The following is a 10,141-nucleotide window of genomic DNA, read 5'->3' on the forward strand; positions in this document are numbered from 1 at the left end:
CTGGGCAGGTTTGCTGTCGCACTCGTACTTCGACAATTATTAGCACTATAGAAGTTTTCTTAATCAATCATAATACTCGACATTTTCTCCCTAAACTGCGGTCGACCAGCGCACGTATTTGTGAATACTTTATGCAATATCAGGAACAGAAAAACCAGAAGCATACTTTTTTAAAGAGACGTGCGTTTATATGCAGACTCGGACATCTGCGGCACATCAATAGAATCAATAGATTTATTTCCAAAAAACGTAAACAATAGCGTCTATTGCCTTAAAAAAACATCTGCTGTAATAAAATGCTGCCATCCATATTGAAAAGGCTAGTTTTTAATCGAAATTTTGTTGAATTGAAAGGACATACATATACGCGGTTTTAGCCGGCAATGTTCGTTACAAATGTAGATCGATGTTGCTTATTGGTGAGGTTTTCTCCTTTGATTAAAGAGTGGCGGCACATTTTTAAGCCTTTCTTCATTTGTACACTCAAACTCCTGGAAGGGAAATAACTCTAACCCCCAAGGAGATAAGTGGGTTCGCCCCGATGCAGTATTCAGACCCACACCCTCGTGCGCATGAGTGGGGCAGGGGGCAGTTTTTCTTCTATTGAATATCTCAAAAATTACTACTACTATTAATTAGAGCATTGACTCTTACCATTCTGATGCAGCGGTGGTGTGGGTTGAAGGCAGAACCCGTTTTGCCTGCCCTAAAAAAAATACAAGAACTGACGTATGCTTCACTCGACTATGAGCCGAATCACGGCACCAGTCCTGAAAATGTGTCGCTGGTGCCAGCGCCGTGCAGAAGTTCTGTGGCGCAGGTGCAGTGCATTAGCAGCGCGTCAGCAGCGCCGCACCTCATGTGGAACAAATTTCAATCGAGCACATGCAGGCAGGTCTTGTCGTCTGCTCACCGTAGAGGTGTTCAGTGGTTCAGTTCATGGAGTTCTCGCGTATTTTTTGTGTGCGCTCGCTTTCGTGCCTAACGATACTTACGTCGGCCATAGAGTTGGCCTTGGTCGACGACGAGTACATCGCATACTTCCTTGTTATTGAGTAGTTCTACTCTTCCGACAGTTACGGTTACGGCTTACGGTTTCAGGGGCCCATTCCTTGGCTTAATCAAAAGCTATCTGCAGTTCAGGTGTCAGAGTATTTCAATGAGTAACTGAATTTCAGATAACTTACCCATTCATTCCGGTGTACCTCAAGGAAGCTTTCTTGGACCTTTGTTATTTAATATATACGTTAATGACATAATAAATATTGACACCACTGCCCAATTCATCATATACGCTGATGAAAAAGTCTGTTTTTTACATCTGGTTGTACAAGGGACCTGTTCGCTCTTGCGAACGCTGATTTAAGTGAGCCCAATCAGCGGATCACACCACAAAGAGCGTTGCGTGTGCCAGGATTCTTTAGATAGAAGTCTCGCGCCATCACTGCGAGAAAACGGATTAATTAGGAGCAAGGTGGTGCCGCCATGCGCCGACCTCCCTGCAGCGTCAGCGTGATCGTTGCCTGCAAGGCCACAGTGAGCGAGTAACCACTGCAACACAACACGATGGCCAATCTCACAGGCCTCGGAGTGGAATCTGTTTAAGTAATCGATGATCAGTTCTTGAAGGCTTCCTGATGATTTTATGGATTGTAATGCAGCCCGAGATTCACTGAAAATAACCCACGCTGTTGGGGGTTGTTGAAGAATGTAAGTGAATGCTGCGCGCAGAGCAGCCAGCTCGGTAGCAGTAGTCGAGGTGCGATGACTGAGTAACGCCGAAATTGTGTTGCGCGTTGACGGAACCCAGACGCCAATCGCTGATGTGACGGATGTGACCGAGCCATCAGTGTAGATGTGACGGTACGCACTGTATCATCCATAAATGTGTTCAAGGGCAAACTATTTAAGTGCAGGACCGGGTGTGGTGGTTTTTCTTTTGATGCCAAGAACCGATGTTTTGATTTGCCGTGCTGTGTACCTCCAAGGTGGGGAGGAGGTCGTGACAGGGCGCTTGTAGTGTAGTGGAAGAATGTCAAAAACTTCCTCTATGCAGTGCGCTGCGAGTGGATGGTGAGGTACTGCACGAAGCATCACCTGGGTTAGCAGTACTGATGGAGATAGACGTCTGCTCTCTGCTAGAGTACCCACTGTGGAGGTGGTCTTGGGAAGACCTAGGCAGATTCTCAAGGCCTTAGCTTGCATAGCGTCAAGGAGTTTGATGTTTTTGTTTGTGAGATACCCTGAAGAGCTGGGAGACTGTAGCGTAGGAGGCCTTCACACAGGGCACCATACAGCCGTAGTAATGAATGTGTAAAGCACCTTTTTCTATTGGTGGAGAGCATACGATAGATAGAGGCAAAAGAGCAGAGATTGATTTTAAACTGTTGTACATGGGTAGACCATGACAGTGACCTGTCAAATGTCACCCCTAGGAATTTATGGCTTGTGACGTATGGTATTGGGGTACCAGATACTTACAGCACTTAGCATGAAAGATCGCACCTCGAAAATGCAATTGCTGAGCTTTTATCTGGCGACATGGCGAGACCGCGCTTACCTAAAAACGATTCTATGCAACCTATTGTCCTCTGTAATCGGGCATGCACAATGCGAATGTTGCGTCCGGAACACCATATGCAGATGTCATCGGCGTAAAGGGAGATTTCAGTTGTAGGGACAGACCCCTTCTACGTATTGACCCCACTTGTGTCTTTCGCATGCCACGCAATATAACTAGACGTGATCAAAATTGCCTCCACAGAATTCGCCTGGACGTTGCCTTCACTAAATTCTATTTACATGAAATTGGTGCAATAAGTAGCCCTCTGTGCCCCATCTGTGGTGTGCCTGAGGATCTGCAACATTTGATATCCCGCTGCAAACGCTTCAACAATCACCGCAATATAATTTTAAGTGCTTTTAGGACTCCGACAGGACGGCCCCGTGCTCATCGAGCATGTCCTTGGACCCTGGAGGAACGCGGCTTCGGGTTTGCGCGGGACAAAAGCATTTTTAATGTTTTTAAAAGACACGGGTTTGGTGGGCATTCTTTGACAAATTTTTGTGCGCGTGTGTGTTTGTGAGTGCACAAGTGTGCTTGTTTTCACCATTCACCCTTTTTTTTACCTTTTCATTTTCGATTCAACATACTATTCTCTACCCTTCTCTTCTTTCACCCTCATCTGGAGTAGCATGCCAGGCCGACAACCAGGCAGACATCTCCTATTCCATTAAAGTTTTTTTCCTTCCTTCGTTCCTTCCTTCCTGATCGACGGAGTTCGTTGAATTCACAGTCTATAAATGAAAACGAGACAAACGCTGTACTTTTTCAACCTAAAAACAAGAATGTCGACATTAACGGCCATCTACAAATGGGTTCCTCGACTATCGACTTTGTGCTATCCATTGAATGCCTCGGGGTCGTATTTCAAGAAAACTTACTTCGGAATCTTATACAGACTCAGTTGCTAACAAAATCACTCGTGTTGTGAAAATACTAACGAAACTTCGATTTTTCTTCTCTTGAGCGTAAAAAAACTGCTTTATAACTCTCTCTTCCTGTCCCATCTGAATTACTCTCATTTAGTCTTGGGAAGCACCACAATATCTAGCATCACAAAACTTTTTCTATCGCAAAAGAAATCAATGCGCGCTATCGCCAAATATTCTTATGACGTTCTTACGCAGCCTCTTTTCAGCGCCCTTAACTTACAATCGGTCACCTCCATATATCGTAGTATTTTACTCAAGTGTTTCACTACCTCGAAAAAACAGAACACGGAATTTTTCGAGCATTTATCTCTAGTTACAATGAATTCTAACATTTAAAACACACGTCACCGAAAAACATGGTACGTTCTTAAAGCGCGCTCTAACTACGGTCAAAAAATGTTAGACCACACACTGCCATATTTGTCAAACTCATTAGAAACTCAATAGACAACTATCTCTTCTTTAAATGTACTTATTGTGGATTAATTGTTTTTCCTTTGTGTACACTGACGCCATGAATGCTTAACCAATTTTCTTTGCTTTGAAATAACTTATTATTTATAGCTGTTAATTTCAAGGCTGTGTTATTTGTATCATTTTATACTATACGCTTTCTGTAATTTAATTCCTTGCAGCAATCTATCGTTGATTTTTTTACCCGTATGCATTTCTCTTATAGAATGTTCATTAATGCCTTTTTCTCGTGTATCGGTTATTGTATGTTTGTGTTCTCTTTACTGTGTATAGTGCCAATTCTGTAGGGGGTACAGACCCCGCCAAGCCGAATTCATTTGTCCTTTTGTCTGTACTCCCGTCATCTGTACATGTGAAGATGCAAATATACTTGACTTGAAAAATAAAAAAAAAACGACTCTGCGCTGTGTTTTCCACAAGTCAATTGTTTAGACCAATCGCATACGAATTCGGAAGTACTACAAAAGCGTGCGTTGCAATTGCTGCTTCAATTTCGAATTAACGAGGCTCTTCAGACTCTCTAGAGAGTCGTTCGAAGAACTTTCGGCGCGCTTCAAAGCCCCTGCAAATTTTCGACCCCTAGTAAAGCACCCACAAATCACCGTTGCGAGCCCCCCCTCGCTCATTGAGCTCTTCATAAGGAGTTAAAAAAACAGTCCATGGGCAGCATAGAGGGCTGCATTGCTGCTTAGCGTGAGCCCCGGCGTCCCCATAGCCGCAGAATAATGGCCTGCAGTATCTGCCTGCATGCTTAGCGCAACAGGCAGAGGTACCAGCGCCAGCAAAACACGCCCGGAGTCGCCGTGGCTGTATTTTGCCAACAGCCCAGCCCACACACCACTGTTGCGAAGTCTGCAAAATAAAGTTTTTTTTTTTTGTGAACTCGCACGCACACCGACGGCCTGTTGCAAGTAGCAGGCACAACACAAAACACGGAGTTACCTGCTGTCGAGTATATTTCAGCGGTATTTTCTCGCAAAATGACGTAGGACCCGTCTCGACAGCGAAGACCTCCCTCAACTGACCTTCAATGTTTACGAGCATGTTAGCGTCGTCTGCGCGTCGTCTGCCGCAAGCCGTCTGCGCAAACATAACTGTTTTGAACCTCTTTGGCAGCTGGTACCGTGGTTCCTTTCACCAAAGCGGCACCATGGCTGCGCCTAAATCAAACGCGGACGGCGGTGAAGAGGGCGCTGTGAATCGGAGCTTTGGTGCAGCGCACCATGAGCCGATGCAGGTGGTGCAGTGAACCGCAGCTCAATCGAATGCAGCTATTAGCGCACCACAGAGGAGTGATTGAGGGCAAAATTTCATGAACCACGCTTTTTTAACTGCAACTTCTTAATAGGTCCCATTTCACAGGAAGATGTTTAGTTCATTAGGGTTTAACGTCCCAAAGCGATTCAGGCTATGAGGGATGCCATGGCGAAGGGCTCCGGAAATACTCACCACCTGGGGTTCTTTAAGAAAATAAGCATAGTAGGGGGCGGCGGAAGGCTAGGTCGGCGGATGAGATTACGAATTTTGCGGGCAAAGGGTGAATGCAGCTGCCAAAGGACAGAATTAATTGGAGAGACGTGGGAAAGGCCTTTGCCCTGAATAGGTGTAGTCAGGCTGATGATGATGATTGTGGGGTTATTTAACGTGCACTGACATCGCACAGTACACGGCCGTCTAGAATTTCGCCTACATCGCAATTCGACCGCCGCAGCCAGGATCGAACACGCGTCTTTCGCGTCGGCAGCCGAGCGCCATAATCACCGGGCCGCCGCGCCGGTTTCACAGGCAGCTGTGTCGCGGTTTTTCCATTAGCGCTGCCCCTTATCATGCAACCTATTAAAGCTTCGTTTCGTAGAAAAAAAAATGTGGTCTCATATTCACTTAAACTGCATTACTGGGGTTGAATGGTACTCATTCATTTTAATAAAAACGTCTGATAAATGTCAAACGTAAAGAGAACGACATGCCACCAACTCTGACCAAATCAACCTCTGTCATGAAAGAAGTTCAGCGCAGTCAACATGTCTTCAAGAGCGCTTTTGTAATGAGTAGCCTTGGCACAGTCGACCACAAAACTAGAAACACTGCTTTACATAGCATTTGGCAAAATGCTGAAGCAATGAATAACGGCGCACTAGCAACAGCTAGGGGAGTAGAAGAGAGAAAATAAAAGCTCTTTCCGCATCGTCCCCCATGTCACTCTCTACTACGCGTTTGGCATGGCAGTAATAAAATGCTGTAATGGAATTACAGTAATTTAATTACTTGTGGCAGAAGTTTATAGTGTAACAAATAACTTTCCTGGTCTAGTAATTCAGTAATGTAATTAATTTCTATGGGCCAGGAATTTTTTTAACAAAAGTAATTAATGTCCCACTAATTAGTGGTTTTAAAGAAAGGAAATGGCGCAGTAACTGTCTCACATATTTTGGTGTATACCCGACACGCGCCGTAAGGAGGGATAAAAGTTGGAACGAAAGAAAGAAGCAAGAAAGGCAGAAAAGAAGAAAGAGAGGAAGAAACAAACAAAAAGAGAACGAAAGAAAAAAGAAAGAAAGAAAAAGAAAAGAAGAGAAGAAAAGAAAGAAAGGAAGGAAGGAAGACAGAAAAGATAGAAAGGAAAAAAGGAAGATAGAAGGAGTTGGCGTAGTGGAGGGCTCCGGAATAATTTCGGCACACTGCGGATATTTAACGTGCACTGACATCGCACAGCACACGGGCGCATTTTGCGTCTGGCCTCTATCGAAACGCGGCCGGCGCGGAAAATACAGTGCTCTTTTGGTCGCCAAGGCTGGGGACCGTTGTGTGCCCAGTAGGGTGCCTCGAAATCAGGGACGACGCATGGCTATCCTGTTAAGATGAACCGCCACACCATGTGGCGGTAATGTACATGACATGCAGGCGGTAATGCACATGACGGAAACATTCCCGATCACATGCTGCAGGAGTGGAATCTCCGGAACGCCGATGCAGTAAATAACCTTTTTCGCAGGCTTGAAACCATGCTAGAAAATCTGCGCTGCAAGGCATTGAGTTTGCCGCTCGTTTGTCTTGAGCGCCGCGATAGTGACGAGTTCTTGGCCGCTGGTCTCTTATCAGTGCTTTGTTCTTGCTCCCTTATCTTTTTAATGATCCCTTCTTCGGGAAACTAAAGGAATGAGGGAATAGATGGGTGGACAGGATTTAGTCGAGAAGACCAAGGAATACTCGCGTCACGAGTAGAGAGATAATTTGTGGAAGTGAAACTGACAGTTGCTCAGCCTGACAAAGTAAAAAAATGGCATTTCGGAGCACTTACGGGTTCCAGAAAGGCTGACGACTGGGCGAGTTGGTGCTGAATCATCTCAAAACCCGCCAAAATACTCAACACAGACCAGTTTAGCCTTGTCTTGTGTTCTTTTAAACTTCTGTGTTGCGTCTTTTGGCGGACTTTAAGATAATTCACTACAGGTTCCTTGTTTAAAATGAGGCTAAAAGGACAAGCAGTCAAAACCTAAAGGCACAAAATATGACAATTATTGCATTATTGCATATATTTTGGTGGCATTTCCCTGTTCCTTTCGTTTGATGGTGCCAGGATTAGCTCGGACTAAAGGAAAAGACATGTCGTCAATGTCTATATCGCGCGCTCTTACGTGCGCGTGCTCGGCAATCGCACTGGAAACCACTTCCTGGTTTTGGGCATCGCGCTGATGCTCTTAGGTTCTGCCTGGTGAACTATCATCTTTTCTCTGATGTAGACTTGGTTGCAATCACCGCAGGGGGTTCGACAGGCAACATCGGGAAAGCGATTATCTGACAGGTGGTCCATAACTTTCGGCAGCATATTTCGAAGTTTGCCGAATGGCACGTGGCCAATTATACTCCGAGAATATGCGGAGCAAAGCTCCGCTTACACAACGTGCAGTCTTGGTCAAAAGTCTTAAGGCCAAAGGCTCTTCATTTCAGCTGTTCACGGCCAAAGAGGCCTCAGTCTCTAAGGTCTTGATTTTTTTCGACATTTTTGAGCCCGTATTTGAATACGTTTTCGTGCCGCTTGTCGTGGAATTTGGTGTCCCCATGACGTCCGTAAATTGGGAACCACGTTCTCTTTCTTGCATGTCAAGTTGAAGTTTAGATGGTATTTGAAAGCAGAAATTTTCTGGGTGAGCGAAACGTAGCGGCGTATTCTATAGTGACGACGTCTCGTCCAAAAACACTCTCGCAGCGGACATAGTCGATGTTCAACGAGCCTCATCTGGTCAGGCATTTATTCGAAGCAAAAGTGCAACTTCAACTAACGCTTGACCAGACGAATTTTAGTCCAACCCTTAACTAGAGAGAATGTGGCGTTTCCTTTACTCTGTTTTCTTTGATGCTTCCTTTGCATAAAAAGAGAGCAATTTTAAAGTGACTGCATTACATCTGGGAATTATTTGTAATGCAATACCATTACTTTTTGCAAGTAGTCGTTGGGAATGTACGTACTTTAATTACAATCGCGCTATTTTAACATAAGGTTTAGTAATATGGTTTAATTACTTTTCAAGAGTAATTTTGCCATTTTTGGCTTTTAATTGCTTCTACTGTGGATCACCGTCCAAAGCGAACGCAAGACGCTAAATGACGTGCGCTCGTGAAACTTTTTTATGCGCTTGATGAAGTTGCCCAGGGCAGTGAAAAAATCTTGCTGCATTTGTTAAAGGTTTGACCCAGCCGTCTCAAATACATTCTCCTTCCGATAAACATTGCCTTGAACTTAAGAGAAGTGCTTCTTGCGAAAAGATGATCTTACTTACTTGACAACTGCCACCAATAATAACATAAACGCCGCAGAGAATAAGCGCGTCTTCATCCTCTTTAAATAAATGTGTAATGCTACATTAGAAGCTTACCTTAGACTAACACGTCCGCGAGGACCGGGAATCTATATGTGAGCTAAAGGCAGCTTTTCACACCGTATGTAAAAAAAACATTTGCGCCAATGCCCTGAATATCTAATATGATTGTCGTCGTCACACGAAGATGCAGTAGTTGCCAATTGATCAAGCAAGCCAAAAGAAAGCGCTTCTACTCTAGATTCCACAGATACCGCGCTCAATCTAATTGCTGCATTGGGGACTCGGCTCATTTTGTGCTGCTGCGTTATGTCATTACGCTAGAAATCAAGATAAGCTCGTTAAGCGCCTGCAGATGTTCATGTCTAATGTCATGAGCGTCGTAGTGCACCCTGACCGACAAAAGAAAGTTAGAGCGTCTGCGTTTCGTGTGCAAAAGGCGACATTCGGTAACAGCTAATGTAAAGTCACTGCTATTATTTATGCTCTTTTCGTTCCTTCTTTTTTGTTTCCTTCCCTCATTATGAAGCATGGCGTAAACTTTATAATTCTCTTTATAAAAGTTGTTATTTAAACTGCCGCTCACATGCGGCCGTCCTACAGCCGCGAGCGATGCCACCGTCATCTGTAGAATGCAGCGGACTAAGTATGCCCTTGGAGAAAAAACCTCACGCTAGTAACGCATTTCGAAGAAATTGTATTAACCCGCCGCGGTGGCTCAGTGGTTAGGGCGCTGGACTACTGATCCGGAGTTCCCGGGTTCGAGCCCGACCGCGGCGGCTGCGTTTTTATGGAGGAAAAACGCTAAGGCGCCCGTGTGCTGTGCGATATCCGTGCACGTCAAAGATACCCGGGTGGTCGAAATTATTCCGGAGCCCTCCACTACGGCACCACTTCCTTTCTTCTTTCAGTCCCTCCTTTATTCCTTTCCTTACGGCGCGGTTCAGGTGTCCAACGATATATGAGACAGATACCGCGCCATTTCCTTCCCCAAAAAACCAAATATTATATTAATAAATTGTATTATTTTCATAATAATTTTTCATTTTTTGTTCCTATGCTTAAATTGCAATACGAATGCTTTCTAGGTATGTTAGGAGAAAATTTTGAACATTCTACATGCGTTGAAAATACATTATCTGCCTGCTTAGTATATTTATTACACACTGAAAATGTACTAGAAATATACATTAAAAACATAATATCACATCAATATATTAACACTATACTAAATATATACATTAATTACTATACATTGCATTAAAATGCACTAAAATTATGCAATTAATACTTTAAAATATATTCTCTTCGGCTGAAAAAAGGTGTTTTAGTCGGATTCACCGAATGGTACTGAT

At 44.2% G+C, this 10,141-nt stretch overlaps 1 non-coding gene across 1 annotated transcript; it reads left to right on the top strand.

Moving 5' to 3' along the window:
* The first annotated feature begins 9,493 nt into the window (after positions 1–9,493).
* On the top strand, positions 9,494–9,565 carry TRNAS-ACU (transfer RNA serine (anticodon ACU)). Its single transcript has one exon. It is a non-coding gene; the product is annotated as a tRNA-Ser (tRNA).
* The last annotated feature ends 576 nt before the right edge of the window (positions 9,566–10,141 follow it).

This window comes from Amblyomma americanum, chromosome 5, assembly GCF_052857255.1.
Source record: "Amblyomma americanum isolate KBUSLIRL-KWMA chromosome 5, ASM5285725v1, whole genome shotgun sequence".
Taxonomy (NCBI): Eukaryota; Metazoa; Arthropoda; class Arachnida; order Ixodida; family Ixodidae; genus Amblyomma; species Amblyomma americanum.